Source organism: Rutidosis leptorrhynchoides, chromosome 11, assembly GCF_046630445.1.
Source record: "Rutidosis leptorrhynchoides isolate AG116_Rl617_1_P2 chromosome 11, CSIRO_AGI_Rlap_v1, whole genome shotgun sequence".
Lineage (NCBI taxonomy): Eukaryota > Viridiplantae > Streptophyta > Magnoliopsida > Asterales > Asteraceae > Rutidosis > Rutidosis leptorrhynchoides.
The window spans coordinates 236,133,684-236,152,618 of NC_092343.1; positions in this window are offsets into that span (position 1 = coordinate 236,133,684).

An 18,935-nucleotide genomic window follows, 5' to 3' on the forward strand; every position below is an offset into this window, starting at 1 on the left:
TAATCCTAACCCCTGTTATCAGTTTAGATAACTGAATAACAGCGTGCCGTGTTGATTGAACACTGATCACAAACAGAACTAAATAGTATAACCAGGGGTCTTAATCCGATGAAGTAGCTAATTTCATATAGGTGGACAAGTCCTGATCACAACCTAAGTTGGTCAATCCTTAAGATGCTAGCATACAAACCTATCAGACTTCCTAGTTCAGTAGTATAACAATAACCGTACTAAATTAACATAATTACACTAACCCAAACTTCTATCATGGCAACATACAGATAAATTAAGCAATCATGGCAATATCAGAACGCTTTATTAAACAATAAGAGTAAGTATACATGTTTAATACAAAAAATAGGCGTACCGGATAAAAGCCTGAAAAGCCGAACTTAATCTGCCCCGGGATCCGAGGGACTTCGGAATATCCTCCGGAAAATGAAAACTAACTAACTACTACTAAAAACTACCTAAGAAAATTGAAAATATGAATTGTTTTGTAAGTTGAGTGTGTTGAAAATGAGTGGAGAGAGCCCCTTTAAATAGGCTCAAATTTCAGCTGGATCCGGCCGGCAAGCCGTACGGCAAGCCGGATGGCAATCCGTACTCGGCAAGCCGTATCCGGGTTGGAAAGTGGCATGGTGGGGCGTATTTGGCAAGCCGGATGGCAAGCCGTATGGCAGGCCGGATTTCTGCCTGGTCAGCCCTTGTTTCCTGGATCGTAACTTGATTTCTTGACTTTCATCGTTTTCGCTCTAGATTCTTCGTTTTAGCTCCGTTTTGCTTGATTCTTTTTGCATCGCCTTTGTAATTACTTAATCTACAAAATCAACCGAAAAAGCGATAATCTTTCCGACAAAGTTTTAATATTTATTGTTTTAGGGCTTGATTTAGGGGGTAAAAACGTGACTTTTTGCCCGATATCATACCTAATCGTAGAGTAGTATAGTTTTTAGTAAGTCCGGTTCGTTCCACAGGGAGACGGTGATACGTACTATATTTTTATATAATTATATTTGTACAAAAATATATAAATATATATATAATAATATATAAAAGGGGGATTTACCGTTTAATGACCGGTTTGTCGATTTTATAATTTAAATTACAGTTAAAACCTAATGCAAAATATAAATGACGAAAATTAAAGGTGCGATGAAAAATAAAATGAAATGATTATGTTTATTTAAACTTCCGTAATCATAATGTTCGACGTGTTGATTTTAGTTTAGTCCGATGGGTTAATTGTCCTTTGTCCTGGATTATTTGAAACCTATCTGGTTTTTAGCCAAATAGTTCATCGGTCATAATTATAAAATGCTCAGCAATTTTAACCTTATGCCCGAAGTTAAATATTCCAACTAATTGGGGATTCGAACTGTAACAAGGTATTAAAACTTTGTTTAAATGATTTACACCAGGTTAACAACTGCGTGTAATCCAAGGTTTTAATACTTTATTAACAATTACACCAAGTGTCCTTAAATGTAATTCACCCCTGTTTCAATGAGTCCATTAATTATTAATCCATCCCCGTGTCCGGTCAAATGAACAATAATTTGTACTTATAAATATCCCGCCCACCGTGTCCGATTAAGCGTATATGAATATTTATAGATACATAAAATCATAACCTTTATATTAAATTAACGAGGTATCGTTAATTAAATATAAAGCCCATTAATAGCCCATGGTCCCATTTCCACAAGTGTCGGTCTTTTATCCAAACCCCAATTATGGTCCAAAGTCCAATAATCCCGTCTTAATTATTAGTCCAACATCACGATTAATTCGGTACAAATAGGCATAATAACAACTTAATTAAGAGACATTAATTTAAAAAGGAAGTCCATAACTTACAGTGGGTATTAACAACGTAGTGTTACACGGACAGAATATTGGCTTAAAAACCCGTAAAACTAATTTTTACATTACCCAATCTAATCTAATATACAACTAATCTATACTATATATATATATATATATATATATATATATATATATATATATATATATATATATATATATATATATATATATATATATATATATATCATTTATTACAGAGGGAGTATGTATATGTGTGTGTAAACTCGGCAGAAAACTGGCGAATTTATAGAACCTGACATGCTTTTTGGGCTCATGCGATCGCATGGGAATCCTTCTTCCTAGCCATGCGATCGCATGGAAGTGGGATACAGCTCACATTTGTTTGTTTTCTTCTTTGCCGACATAATATATATATAATTATAAAATATAAATAATTAATATAATTATTTATATATTATATTATATTCTTGTGCATAGTAGACTCATAATTTTTGGTCCGTTGCGTCGGGCGTTGATAGTTGGCTCAGGTCCCGGTTCCGGATTTTCGAACGTCCTTGCGTACTATTTTATATCGTGTACTTTGTGTTTTGAAACTTGTACTCTTGTCATTTTTAGACGTTCTTCATCAATAATTTGAACCTTTTTAATTGTATCTTGTACTTTTGAGCTTTTTGGACCTTTCCGTCTTCAAATCGTCGTTTTCGCCTTTTGTCTTCGCACTTATTTAATATAAACGAATATCACTTGAAAATGGAACAATTGCAACTGAATTCTTGTCTTTTATGGGGGATAATGCTATGAAATATATGTTCCTTTTTAGCCTTATCAATATCCCCACACTTAAGCGTTGCTTGTCCTCAAGCAATACAGTCTAGAAATAAAAACACACGAATCACTTCTTTATTCTTCACACTTTGTACACCAGTGATTTTGATAGAGCGATATAAACAATGATAGTAACGATGTGGTTAAAGGTGGTTGTGTCATCTACAGTTGCCTCGGGTTTAGGTCAACGACACTTGCAATCAAATAGCCGATTTACTTTCGGTTTCAAAAGCAAAGTGCACATTTGAAAGGCGGTTTACAGTCCCACATGACTATAAAAATGTAGATCCTTAAGGAAATTGGATCTTTATGAAAACATTTGATCTTTTGAAAATTCAATCTAGTTTTTACCCTAGATAAGTTTTCTGTTTTGACCCACCATTCGGTATTGCAAAATATATTTGTGGATCAATATTTTGGCTAAAAACTTTTAGGTTCGTGTAATCCACTGCTATCCCGGTATCGGAAAGCACACATCCAGTTTACTTGTTCCATATATTACCTTTCAGTAAACTACCGTCCGGTTATAAAGGAAAGCGATGAACAAGAAACTGTTAAGGCAATGTCTCATGACATGCAGATGATTATGGTCTTTAACGTGTCGGATGCTAGTACTATCTTTGGTAGGAGCAATAGTAAAGATCATCCTATGATTTTTCGGTCTGGCACAAGGTCCTGTCTCCGACCATGCTATGCAACCACCGTTCTTACGGTTGACACCCGATTTGGTTCAGGTGACCTAATGAATTCTGATGAATTCTTAGGATTTTACGTTCAATGGTAATGAACGCATTGAAAATAGGTTTTCAGAAAACAAATCGGTTTATAATTTGATCAAAATATTTTCTCGTTCAAGCTCGAGTTTAGATATCACTGAATTCCATGAGTTGTAATTCTCAATCTTTAAGGTCAATCTCAAGGATTGAGTAATATCAGGCTTAAAAGCTGATTTTTAATCTTTAAGGAGATTATCCTTTTTGGGGATCTGATTCATTAGTCTTATCAAGCTAATTTGCACGGTGCCCCCATTGTACGAGATAAATCCTTCTCATGGTTAGGATAAATCTGACCACTTGGCGACCCTGTTTGATGCTGAGGTCCGTGGATTTCCTGCTGATTTTAGAGATGACTTTTCTAGATTTTTCGTCAACCTACAGCTGGTCTGGACGACAACTTCTTGACCTAAATCAAGAAGCGCGTGTCTTTTTCGGAAGACTTTACTTCCTTTTAATGATGGAATTGATTCATCGTGTAGATCCATCTTTTCTTTCAAATAAATCGGGTAAAACAGTTAATTTAGTCCAAAACAAAAGCACCTGCAATAACTTTACGGAAACATGTGATAGATAGTTTTTAATTGAATAACTTGGTAGATTCTCCCCACACTTAGTTTCTTTCTTTGCCTTTTTATTCTCCTTTATTCCATTTTAAATGAATTCAAGCGTTTTGGGTTGTTTCTCAATTTATGTCCTTTTCGAGGTAACGATAATTTCGATATTAACACCTAGTTTTCATCGTTCATAAATATGTATAAACATGATTTTGACTTCATTTAGTTGAAATTTTTTCAAATTTTCACAAAATTTGGCAAATAAACTTTAACAACCGGTCCTAATCCTCCCGGACAAAGTCATCAACAGTTGGTCCCATCGCGATGATCGACTCCAAGTAATGTCCTTAACAAGAGCTAATGCACAGCAGAAGACTTAATTCGTACCTGAGAATAACATGCTTTAAAATGTCAACATAAAGTTGGTGAGATATAGATGTTTGATGCTAGCAGCATTATAACTATGGACCACAAGATTTAAAGTTTATAAACATAATACACTCGCAAGTGTATGAAAAGCATTCTAAGTAGTGGGCACCCGGTAACTAGCCTTAACAAGAGTGTGTACCCCTGAGTTATAATAATATGTGCACCGAATCAAGTGCGTTCCGTTAACCTCGAAGTACTAAACACCCGTTCTTCTAGTTTACTAGAACAACATCTGGGTGGGGGTGTAAAACCCGATAGATCTATCTTTAGGATTCGCGCCTACCAGTTCATAAACCAATAGTTAAAGTTACCAAGCTAGGGGATTTTTGATTCAAACCCATGTAGAACGTAATTTTAGTCACTTGTGTCCATAACGTAAATCATTTATAAAAATAGCGCATGAATTCTCAGCCCAAAAATATTTAGAGTTTAAAAGGGATCTATATACTCACCATAATGTATTTTGTAGTAAAAATACAAATATCATTGAACAAGTGTAGGGTTGGCCTTGGATTCACGAACCTATATCATTTGTTTATTTATTAATACATATAATCGCAACAGAATGAATTTATTTAGTATTAATATGGTTATATACATATCTGATTAGTATTTTAATGAAAATCCCAGCTTGTTATATATATAGATATTTATATAAATTTTGTTAATATGATCAAAACATACTTATAACCTAATAATATCTTTAAAACTTCTATTATCATAAACGTAACCATTTTGATAATAATGATATAGATTATATTGTTACAATTAATAATGATAGTTTTAATGAAACACAAAAATAATAAATTTAGTAACAATCATTATAAAATAACAATATTAACAATAATAAGTTAATAATAATAATAATAATAATACTGATAATAATAATAATATTAGTGATGATAATACTAATAAGTTTTATTTGATATTACCTATATTAATAATAATAATAACATTTCTAATATTAATATTAAAGATAACATTAATTAACTTAATAATAATTATAATAAAAATAAAAAGAAATTGTATATACCCTTTTAAGCTTTGTTTAAAAAGAATTGCCTTGGACCAAGCTCGAACCCGTGACCTCTCGCATACCCGACACACACCTTAACCATTCAATCTGTAATGTTTTTCTGACTTATAACTGAAACTTTATTTATATAACCCGTATAAATATTGTGCTCATAATCTCTTCTCCTTCTCTGAACAATTCGACCTGACCACTTTAAATCTTTGATTTAAGAACTTCCAAGGTATTAGGGACGACCAGTTTTTGACTGAATTGGAATTAACAGATTGAAAAGCAATAAAAAAAATTAAATAAATAAATACTGTAACAGCAACAAAGAATGTCGAACATGAACTCAAACTCAAATCCTGAATTCTAGTTTGTTTCAGATAAAATTTTTAAAATAAAAGAAGTTGTAAACGCTTCTCAGAAACTATTTGAACCTTCAATTTGATTTAAAACATTTACTAAATTTCGAATTTCTCCAATAACAGATCGATTATCTTTTTGGCATATATCTCTGTTTCTAAAATTATGAATCGAAAACATGAATTGCAACCTCAGTATTTGCAGATAATTCGGGTGTTACATTCCTAACATCACTACAATTCTAATTTTTGAAGATTAGTTAGAAAATGGCTATTGATTGAAACCCGTTCATGAGCAGAGGACTCCGTATTCTTTAATTATTTTTCTGTTCGAAGCTTCAAACAATTAGACAAGGAGACTCGTGATTAAAGTAACGTATATAAGTTAATCCAGGGTTGTTTGGTAGTGTGTAAATTGACGACAGGGAGATCTCACGAAATCAGGTAAAAAAACAGGAGATAGGTACACACGATTTGGATATATCTGTTCTTAAGTTAATATATAATACATATACATATTAATTATTAATAATTATATTAATATTACAAATAATATTATTATTATTAATTAATATAACACAAATAATAATAATAATAATAGAAGTACTAATATTATTAATAATTAATTTTACTAATAATTACATTAATAATAATAAAAGTAAAAATTAAAAGTAATTTTAATATATAATTTTTTTAATTTTTTTTTTTTAATATAACAAATATATCAAAATTTATATCTATATATTATATTATAAGAATATAGATATTATTATATATATTATTAATAATATTAATATTACTAATTAAATTAACTCAGTATTAATAAGTTTAATAAATGAAATAATAATGATAACGATATTAATATTTCTAATAATAATAATAATAACAATAATAATAATAATAATAATAATATTTATTATAAAATATTCAACACCATTTTTATTTATAACTAAGATACTAATTATACTAATATTAAAATAATAATAACTTTTATTATTTTCATAAAATGATAATAATAATAATAATAATAATAAGATTAATATAACTACTTTTGTTTATTCTCCACATGTATAAAGATATATATATATATATATATATACATATATATATATATATATATATATATATATATATATATATATATATACACACATACATATTTATTTAAAACATTCGTTCGTGAATTGTCAGGCTTGGTCAAAAGGGTAATTGATTAACCGAATATAGATTTCAAACTGTCTAGACTCAAAAATACGAATTTTGCTTATCGTGTCGGAAACATATAAAGATTAGGGTTTAAATTTGGTCAAAAAATTCCGGGTCGTTACAGTACCCACCCGTTAAAGAAATTTCGTCTCGAAATTTGATAGAGGTCGTTATTGATAACAATAAGAATGTTTCCATGACGAATATGAGGTGAAAATGAAGTTTTATCATTATTGAGTAATATAGATGAGACAATTTGATTATGCAAAAAGTTTAAGTGAAGCTATCACGAGAAAGTGAAACGGGTAAATATGGAATCGTTTTACCCGATGACATGGTTATGGTTGATTTCCAAAATTCACGGAATTTAAAGAAAATCTTACGTAATAATATTTGAATGTTCGGCGATCAGGATCTTCTTTAATTTAATGCGGCAATCTGTTTCGATTTCTTTGTCGGATATTTTACTATAAATCCACCCCCTCGTCTTTCTTATTCTCCACATCTTCTACTCTTTCTTCCTCTACTCATTCCTTAATATGCTCCATCCAATCCTGATTCTTGATATACTCTTAATCTTCACATCTGTCATTTTTCTTTTTCGTCTACCACCAGAAGACTCTATTTACTTCTACCATACTCTTGTGTTTATAGCGTTTCTAGTTCTCCCGTGTTTTTATATTGCTATATGCATAGATGTACACGGTTTGAAATTTATGGGTGGTTGTTGGGTTTTATATCCTTCCTTATACTTCAATGTCCCTACCGCTGTCTTCTATAATCATTGTCATCCACAGTTAATAATCTTTCCTATTTGCTGCAATTTATACCCCAATTTCTATTTCGGGGCTTTGTCCCTTCGTTCTTTCTTCCCGTCCTCGAGTCAAGCGAGCAATGATCCGAAATTCGTAGGTATGATATTTGAAACGAACATAGCTAATGCTCTTAGAAAGAAATGGTAATGGCACGATTTTGATTTGTCAAATTTCCAGAATATCCTGGAAAAGACCGATGTATCAAAAGAATATTTTCTTGATATGTTTAGAGGTTAAATGGAACGTAAGAGCCGTGTAACATGGCACATGATGATGGTACTGTAAATCATCACATTCCATTAGAAACTCAACATGACTTACTGTAATATAATGAAGTTGATCAAGTTTCATTATATTATACTAATTCATGCATCAGTTCTCAACATTGCTTCAGAACATTCCTATTTTTAACTCGAAGGTTTTAGAACTTAGAAACTAACACAGTTTCTTTTATGTTGTAACGCAGATGTCATGGAGAGATAAATGATCTCAGATAAGGATAGTTATGAAAATATCTTCAGAAATATGAAGGATATGTTAACGGAAGATATGAAGATATCTTATAATATCTAAGATCTGATGATGATGAAGAATATCATCTGGAAAGGTTTAGAATAACGAGTAGGGTTCTTACAAACGGTTTCGGCAGGCACTGAATCGTTTGGATTCTTTGAAGACAGGTTCAATCCTTGTATTTATTCTTTGTTTCCTTCATGGTTAGCTCAAACCGTTTTTCAGTACCAAATTTTCTATCGAGCGTTCCTAACACTCCCTTCTTTATCATCAAACTTTTGGCTATTTAGGCCATCTATGAATTTACTGTTTCCTCTGCATTTAATGCAGCCATAACTGAATCGTCGGTTATCAATCCGAGGTGTTTTCGAGTGAATTGTGTTTTTAGATGATTAAACGCTTATGGTAGTATGGTGGAATATAAAAAGGTTCTTCGGTAATGACGGCGAAAAGATACGTATATATTGAGATTATAACAAGAGTAGTCTTACTGAGAAGTCGAAGTGGAGCTGTGACAAAATTTGCTACTTGAAAAGGAATCATATGATTGTTTTTGCTAATGAATGATAAGGAATTCGACGCAGATAAGTCTTAACTATAACTTCGGTTTCGAAAGTTTTTCAGGTGTATAACTGTATACATAAATCTTTCTTCCGTAGACGAGGTGCGACTGGTTCAACTTCTCGATCGTGGTGTTTTCAAGAATCATGAAAAGATTTGAACTCGGATTGTAATTGTCGAGGTACAATAAGGTTTAAGATGAAATCAAGTGGCAAGCTTGAAGAATTATTTAGTTTCATATGTTATAATCAATATTTTAATTTAATTCATTTTAATTGTCCAAAGTTAACAGTCTAATAGTCCGATGGTTCAATGTTTCATATATAATTTAATATATAATATTCGAATTAAATAATACGTATCGTGACCCGTGTACCGGTCTCGGTGTCGATCACAACTCAAAGTATATATATATTTTGGAATCAACTCCGACCCTGTATAGCCAACTCCCACCTTCACATATAGAGTGTCTACGGTTGTTCCGAAATATATATATAGATGGGTCAATATGATAAGTCGAAACCTTGCATACGTGTCCCGTTATTTAAAGTGCATAAAAATAAATAACAGAAATTAAATGACGATAAATAAAATTGCGAGAATGTAAATTGCGATAAATTAAATGTTAATCAGTTAGCTGGGAACAGTTAGCCGGAACAGTTAGCGTGAAATCCTATCACAATTCCAATTAATTAATTTGTTTGTTTCTAACACTTTTTATTTTTGTCCAATGTTTTCTTCGTTATGCCACTTGTTGGATTCTGATAGGTCAAAATCCAAATATGAAATTTGAACAGAAATGGTTATTCTTTGGTGAACGGATACGTATATCGGTAGTTGTAAGTAGGATAGTAAATGATCGTTGAATCATATTCGAAGAATGTACAGTGTAACTTATTAATGTGAATTCTAAATATTCCTCGGGTACTACCCACCCGTTAAAATATTTTCATCATTAACAGTTTGTACAAAAGAATTTTTAATTACAATCTTTTTGAAAATATAATTGCATATATATTTTCATCGGATGTAATCATGGTTTTAATGAGTCAAAAACTCATCTGATTTACCGTTAATACTAGATTACATAATCTCTAAAACTTTAGAAATTACATATTCACCATGTTGAACGAGGAAAAATGAGGTAGAATGATACGTAAAGCGAAGATAGCCGATGTAGATCGATGTGTAGAACGAAGTTCATACTCGAAGTACAGATGGTGATATTGAGGCGTGTAATGTTGATATTCGAGGTACAGATTGTGATATTGAGAGTTACGGCGCGGTTATGGTTTAGAGATGATAAGGGTACTGTCGACGTCGATGATGGTGGTACTGATTATGCTGCTGGTGCTGCTGCTGGTGTTCGTAACCTTCGCACCAGGTTCTCCAAAGTCGTCACACGAGCGCGTAGTTCGTTAACTTCTTCTAGTACTACGGAATTATTGACGGTTGAAGCGAGTGAATGAATAAGATTCGAACTATGGGATAGTATGTAATCGTGATAGGATACTCGGAAAAAAAGGGAGAGAAAATGGTTTCTCGAACAGGTTCGCTAGTAAATGCTTCAGGTTGAAAAGGGCAATTTGGTGGATGGAAGAGATCTTCGACGTGAAATGATTTTCGGATATCGGATGATATTATAACTATATAAAATATCTATATGTATTTCGTAGACTACAGAGGAATTTATGGCATATATCAGGCAAGTCTACAGATATGCTAAGATATGAATCTTGTCTATACATTATCGATGCACTAAATGCAGTGAGACGTGTTTAGACTAAAGAATGATAAGCAGGCAATTCCCTAAGGATGATAAGCAGATGGTTTCCGACTAGAAATGATAAGCAAAACTTTTTGACAGGTAGACACGGTCAAAGTCCAGACTCACCTATGTATCCTAACAATTACCAGTTAGACACACTAATGCAAGGCCTGGTTCGCTAAGACCAACGCTCTGATACCAACTTTAACAACCGGTCCTAATCCTCCCGGACAAAGTCATCAACAGTTGGTCCCATCGCGATGACCGACTCTAAGTAATGTCCTTAACAAGAGCTAATGCACAGCGGAAGACTTAATTCGTACCTGAGAATAACATGCTTTAAAATGTCAACATAAAGTTGGTGAGATATAGATGTTTGATGCTAGCAGCGTTATAACTATGGACCACAATATTTAAAGTTTATAAACATAATACACTCGCAAGTGTATGAAAAGCATTCTAAGTAGTGGGCACCCGGTAACTAGCCTTAACAAGAGTGTGTACCCCTGAGTTATAATAATATGTGCACCGAATCAAGTGCGTTCCGTTAACCTCGAAGTACTAAACACCCGTTCTTCTAGTTTACTAGAACAACATCTGGGTGGGGGTGTAAAACCCGATAGATCTATCTTTAGGATTCGCGCCTACCAGTTCATAAACCAATAGTTAAAGTTACCAAGCTAGGGGATTTTTTATTCAAACCCATGTAGAACGTAATTTTAGTCACTTGTGTCCATAACGTAAATCATTTATAAAAATAGCGCATGAATTCTCAGCCCAAAAATATTTAGAGTTTAAAAGGGATCTATATACTCACCATAATGTATTTTGTAGTAAAAATACAAATATCATTGAACAAGTGTAGGGTTGGCCTTGGATTCACGAACCTATATCATTTGTTTATTTATTAATACATATAATCACAACAGAATGAATTTATTTAGTATTAATATGGTTATATACATATCTGATTAGTATTTTAATGAAAATCCCAGCTTGTTATATATATAGATATTTATATAAATTTTGTTAATATGATCAAAACATACTTATAACCTAATAATATCTTTAAAACTTCTATTATCATAAACGTAACCATTTTGATAATAATGATATAGATTATATTGTTACAATTAATAATGATAGTTTTAATGAAACACAAAAATAATAAATTTAGTAACAATATTAACAATAATAAGTTAATAACAATAATAATAATAATACTGATAATAATAATAATATTAGTGATGATAATACTAATAAGTTTTATTTGATATTACCTATATTAATAATAATAATAACATTTCTAATATTAATATTAAAGATAACATTAATTAACTTAATAATAATTATAATAAAAATAAAAAGAAATTGTATATACCCTTTTAAGCTTTGTTTAAAAAGAATTGCCTTGGCCCAAGCTCGAACCCGTGACCTCTCGCATACCCGACACACACCTTAACCATTCAATCTGTGATGTTTTTCTGACTTATAACTGAAACTTTATTTATATAACCCGTATAAATATTGTGCTCATAATCTCTTCTCCTTCTCTGAACAATTCGACCTGACCACTTTAAATCTTTGATTTAAGAACTTCCAAGGTATTAGGGACGACCAGTTTTTGACTGAATTGGAATTAACAGATTGAAAAGCAATAAAAAAAAAATAAATAAACAAATACTGTAACAGCAACAAAGAATGTCGAACATGAACTCAAACTCAAATCCTGAATTCTAGTTTGTTTCAGATAAAATTTTTAAAATAAAAGAAGTTGTAAACGCTTCTCAGAAACTATTTGAACCTTCAATTTGATTTAAAACATTTACTAAATTTCGAATTTCTCCAATAACAGATCGATTATCTTTTTGGCATATATCTCTGTTTCTAAAATTATGAATCGAAAACATGAATTGCAACCTCAGTATTTGCAGATAATTCGGGTGTTACATTCCTAACATCACTACAATTCTAATTTTTGAAGATTAGTTAGAAAATGGCTATTGATTGAAACCCGTTCATGAGAAGAGGACTCCGTATTCTTTAATTATTTTTCTGTTCAAAGCTTCAAACAATTAGACAAGGAGACTCGTGATTAAAGTAACGTATATAAGTTAATCCAGGGTTGTTTGGTAGTGTGTAAATCGACGACAGGGAGATCTCACGAAATCAGGTAAAAAAACAGGAGATAGGTACACACGATTTGGATATATCTGTTCTTAAGTTAATATATAATACATATACATATTAATTATTAATAATTATATTAATATTACAAATAATATTGTTATTATTAATTAATATAACATAAATAATAATAATAATAATAATAGAAGTACTAATATTATTAATAATTAATTTTACTAATAATTACATTAATAATAATAAAAGTAAAAATTAAAAGTAATTTTAATATATAATTTTTTTAATTTTTTTTTTAATATAACAAATATATCAAAATTTATATCTATATATTATATTATAAGAATATAGATATTATTATATATATTATTAATAATATTAATATTACTAATTAAATTAACTCAGTATTAATAAGTTTAATAAATGAAATAATAATGATAACGATATTAATATTTCTAATAATAATAATAATAACAATAATAATAATAATAATAATAATAATAATATTTATTATAAAATATTCAACACCATTTTTATTTATAACTAAGATACTAATTATACTAATATTAAAATAATAATAACTTTTATTATTTTCATAAAATGATAATAATAATAATAATAAGATTAATATAACTACTTTTGTTTATTCTCCACATGTATAAAGATATATATATATATATATATATATATATATATATATATATATATATATATATATATATATATATATATATATATATATATATATATATATATACACACATACATATTTATTTAAAACATTCGTTCGTGAATCGTCAGGCTTGGTCAAAAGGGTAATTGATTAACCGAATATAGATTTCAAACTGTCTAGACTCAAAAATACGAATTTTGCTTATCGTGTCGGAAACATATAAAGATTAGGGATTAAATTTGGTCGGAAAATTCCGGGTCGTTACATAAACCAAGTGCAAACCTGAGAGAATTTATAACCCTTCCCCACACTTGAGATCATGCAATGCCCTCATTTGCATGAAATCAGACTCTAATTATAAATTCACGAGGATGATTAGTGTAGAAAAGTAATTAAAAATACCCAGCTTGTAATTACAAAGCTCGTCGAATGATAGATGGCGCGCCTCATCGTTCATTCCTTCTTGTTTTATCACACATGTTTTTCTTCAAAAATGGTTGCTTTTCTTAACTGTTTGATAATTTTTTGAAAATGCGTTTTTTTACCCTAACTTATCATGCATGTTCATTAACGAGTTATGCACTAACCCGAACCCCTAATTTAACGTTAAGTGGGGTCAAACTTCCCCACACTTAGCTGACGACATATGAAATCGGTAGAATAAGTTCCACGAATTAGAATAGTGAGCCAGTTATTTACATTTCGGGTGGTGTATAATATATCAATGGGTTTAAAGTTTAGACTCACCCGATCGTCACTACTTAATTCTTTTTTAAGTGTAGCTTTTAGTAAATGGATATGTCTCTTTTCTGGTTCTTGGTCAAATGGATCGATATATACCGACATACTTATATCTATAGGGTGGACAATTCCTAAAATTTCCTTCCGTTCATTCTCGGGATTAAAGGTTTCACCTCTATTACCCAATTGGGTGAAATCCGAGGTGTCATTATCTATTACAACTCGTAGTTCATCTTCGGTAGATGACTTGTCTATAGAGAATATTGGGTTGGAAGGTTGTGGAATGGTGAATTTCGGGATCGAAGCAAATTCTTCTTTACTAACGGTACTTATCGGTCCCACTACTATGGTCTCGGGGGTAAAATTTACAACGTTATCGTTTTCCCTAGAGTACCAATTTGTCACCCTTACTTCATCTTTATCCATTGATGGATTGATGATTTCATCGGTAAAGGCTAATGTGTCGATATGTTGTGAAATTGGTAAGGCTGAATAAAAAGTATCATCGGGATAATTGGTGATTTCGGAGCTCTCGAATTCATCAAAATTCGTTGATATGAGATTTTCTTGCAAAATACTCCTCAGATTAATAGGTGTGTAATCTGATAGAGTTTCAGCTTGCCTATTTACAAACTCTATCATTTATTCATTTTGAGCATCGAGTTCTTCGAGTTTGATTTTCATATAATCTAAAGAATTTTCAGACACATAATTTTCCTCGTCTTCTGGTTGTTGAGTTTCGATAAATTCTTGGGAATAATCCCAATTTGAATTGTCTTCTTCATAATCATTCCATTCAGGTTCCGTGGGTGCGTAATTTTCCATAGGAACGTAATAATAACATTCCCATGTTGAGTGATAATCTCCACAGATTTCACAACCAGTTATTGTTTCGTTATTCGTGATCCAAGTGTGACCGAACGAATTGTCATCAACACTCGGCTGAGAGTATTGATTTAATTGATTTTGGAGTTCAAAAAGAGTTTCCAAGGCCTTGCTTTCAAAAGTTTCCATTTTATTGCGATGGCCAAATTTTAGCTACAATGTGGTGCATTTACGAATTATCCTATTAGTTATAAAAATAGAAAAACTTATATAAGTTGTCCAAATAATAGATTTTTCTGATTTTGCCCACGTTTCGAACAGCCAAAAGATGCAGCAGGTAGCCAGGACCCTTTAAATCGGAAGCCCACAACTAGCCACTAATAAATCCAACTATTACTACGAACCAGAAAAATGTCAACGTCCATTAATTTAACCGCTTAAATAATTTTTCTTTCCGTTTGAGACATTATATAAGAAATAGAGAAAATTTCTAAGTCCTAAAATTTAAAGCGTCGAGAAATAAGGAAGAAATAGATTGCGCGTCGAAAAACGTCGAAAAATAAAAATAAAAATAAGAAAGAAAAATGTCGAAACTTAAAAGTCTAAAAACTAAATCTAAAAAGTTGCGCCTAAAGGTCTAAAGGTAAATGCAATTCTAAAGGAAAAACGGCATTTACGTTATTAGGCACTAAAATCTATAAACGGCGTCGCAAAATTCTAAAGCGCCTAAATCTTAATCTAAAGAAAAAGCACTTGAGGGATTTTACGTCAAAGCCTAAAAATCAAGAATTAAAAATAAACTACGGCAAAATACTAGATTAAAACTAATTACGAACGAAAATATACAAACTTACGACTAAATGATAAAAAGATACAAAATATAAAAAGATATAACAAGTGATAAAATTATTTATTTTTTTTATAAAAATATTATTTTTATATTTATTTTATAAAAGTATTAATTTATATAATTAATAATAACAATTAAAATACAAAATACAAATTAATTCGGAGCTTAAAACTAAATATTAAATAAATAAGTTTAATTAGGGTTAATAATAATAATAATTAAAAATACAGCGTAATTAATGCAAAAATAGGGTTTTGTGGCCTGTCAGACGTCACCATGCGACCGCATGGAATTAGGGCATACGGCTCATGCGATCGCATGGGCCAGTAATCCAGAAATGATTCGAAAGCCCAATTTGGTTCGGCCCGTTAACTTTTTATATTTATTTATTTTTTTAAATTATAGAAAATATAATACTATATAATAAAAACTTATATTTTAGAAAAATACCTATTAGTTTTTGTAAATTAAACACTTTTTTTTTATTTAGACACTTTAAAATATAGAACAATATATATATATAGAACAATACATTTTTTTCTTTTTAAATTTTAAATTTTTTTTTATAGATTTTATATTGTTTTTCTAAAAATATATATATAACGTTTCGCCGACTCCCCGGCAGCGGCGCCAAAAGCTTGACGTGTGTAGCGTGGGGTACGAAATATTATATATTTTTAATACGGAATGCTACAAATATGACAAGTTTTAATTATTTATTTACAAATGGGATATACCAAAACCTTACTACAACACTATAGGCAGTGTACCTAATCGTAGAGTAGTATAGTTTTTAGTAAGTCCGGTTCGTTCCACAGGGAGACGGTGATACGTACTATATTTTTATATAATTATATTTGTACAAAAATATATAAATATATATAATAATATATAAAAGGGGGATTTACCGTTTAATGACCGGTTTGTCGATTTTATAATTTAAATTACAGTTAAAACCTAATGCAAAATATAAATGACGAAAATTAAAGGTGCGACGAAAAATAAAATGAAATAATTATGCTTATTTAAACTTCCATAATCATAATGTTCGACGTGTTGATTTTAGTTTAGTCCGATGGGTTAATTGTCCTTTGTCCTGGATTATTTGAAACCTATCTGGTTTTTAGCCAAAATAGTTCATCGGTCATAATTGTAAAATGCTCAGCAATTTTAACCTTATGCCCGAAGTCAAATATTCCAACTAATTGGGGATTCGAACTGCAACAAGGTATTAAAACTTTGTTTAAATGATTTACACCAGGTTAACAACTGCGTGTAATCCAAGGTTTTAATACTTTATTAACAATTACACCAAGTGTCCTTAAATGTAATTCACCCCTGTTTCAATGAGTCCATTAACTATTAATCCATCCCCGTGTCCGGTCAAATGAACAATAATTTGTACTTATAAATATCCCGCCCACCGTGTTCGATTAAGCGTATATGGATATTTATAGATACATAAAATCATAACCTTTATATTAAATTAACGAGGTATCGTTAATTAAATATAAAGCCCATTAATAGCCCATGGTCCCATTTCCACAAGTGTCGGTCTTTTATCCAAACCCCAATTATGGTCCAAAGTCCAATAATCCCGTCTTAATTATTAGTCCAACATCACGATTACTTCGGTTCAAGTAGGCATAATAACAACTTAATTAAGAGACATTAATTTAAAAAGGAAGTCCATAACTTACAGTGGGTATTAACAACGTAGTGTTACACGGACAGAATATTGGCTTAAAAACCCGTAAAACTAATTTTTACATTACCCAATCTAATCTAATATACAACTAATCTATACTATATATATATATAAATATATATATATATATATATATATATATATATATATATATATATATATATATATATATATATATATTATTTATTACAGAGGGAGTATGTATATGTGTGTGTAAACTCGGCAGAAAACTGGCGAATTTATAGAACCTGACATGCTTTTTGGGCTCATGCGATAGCATGGGAATCCTTCTTCCCAGCCATGCGATCGCATGGAAGTGGGATACAGCTCACATTTGTTTGTTTTCTTCTTTTCCGACATAATATATATATAAATATAAAATATAAATAATTAATATAATTATTTATATATTATATTATATTCTTGTGCATAGTAGACTCATAATTTTTGGTCCGTTGCGTCGGGCGTTGATAGTTGGCTGAGGTCCCGGTTCCGGATTTTCAAACGTCCTTGCGTACTATTTTATATCGTGTACTTTGTGTTTTGTAACTTGTACTCTTGTCATTTTTAGACGTTCTTCATCAATAATTTGAACCTTTTTAATTGTATCTTGTACTTTTGAGCTTTTTGGACCTTTCTGTCTTCAAATCGTCGTTTTCGCCTTTTGTCTTCGCACGTATTTAATATAAACGAATATCACTTGAAAATGGAACAATTGCAACTGAATTCTTGTCTTTCATGGGGGATAATGCTATGAAATAAATGTTCCTTTTTAGCCTTATCAATAGTATATGGTAACCAATATGGAATCAACACAATACATGTTAATTAAGTAATGCAAACTAGATACAGATAACACAAAATCATCATACAGTAACTTAAATAGAACATCGTACAATAATTAAACAACATTAAGTTCCATTCATTAATAAGAAAGTTTGCATACAACTTCGTAAGTTTAGTACAATACTTGAATAAAACATGAAACTACTAACGGGATTACATAATGAAATCTAATACAATAGCCCTATGGTGATGGTGGGTAAAGGATGTCCATCATGTGGGACACCTGGTCCTCGAGCTCAGTCACCCGAGCACGTAAGGCATGCACTTACCTCGTCAGCTGCTCGATGATGGGAGATGCTGGTAGGGCAGGTGGTGCAGGTGGTGCAAGTGGTGCAGGTGGTGCAGATCGTGCAGGTGGTGCCGGTCGTGCAGATGGTGTAGCACCAGAAATAGATGGCACGTAACGGGCTACCTTACGCATAAAAGGATCAGCAGGGTATGGCACAACCCGCTTATGGGCTGTGACCCTAACCAACTATCCACGCGCGTTCAC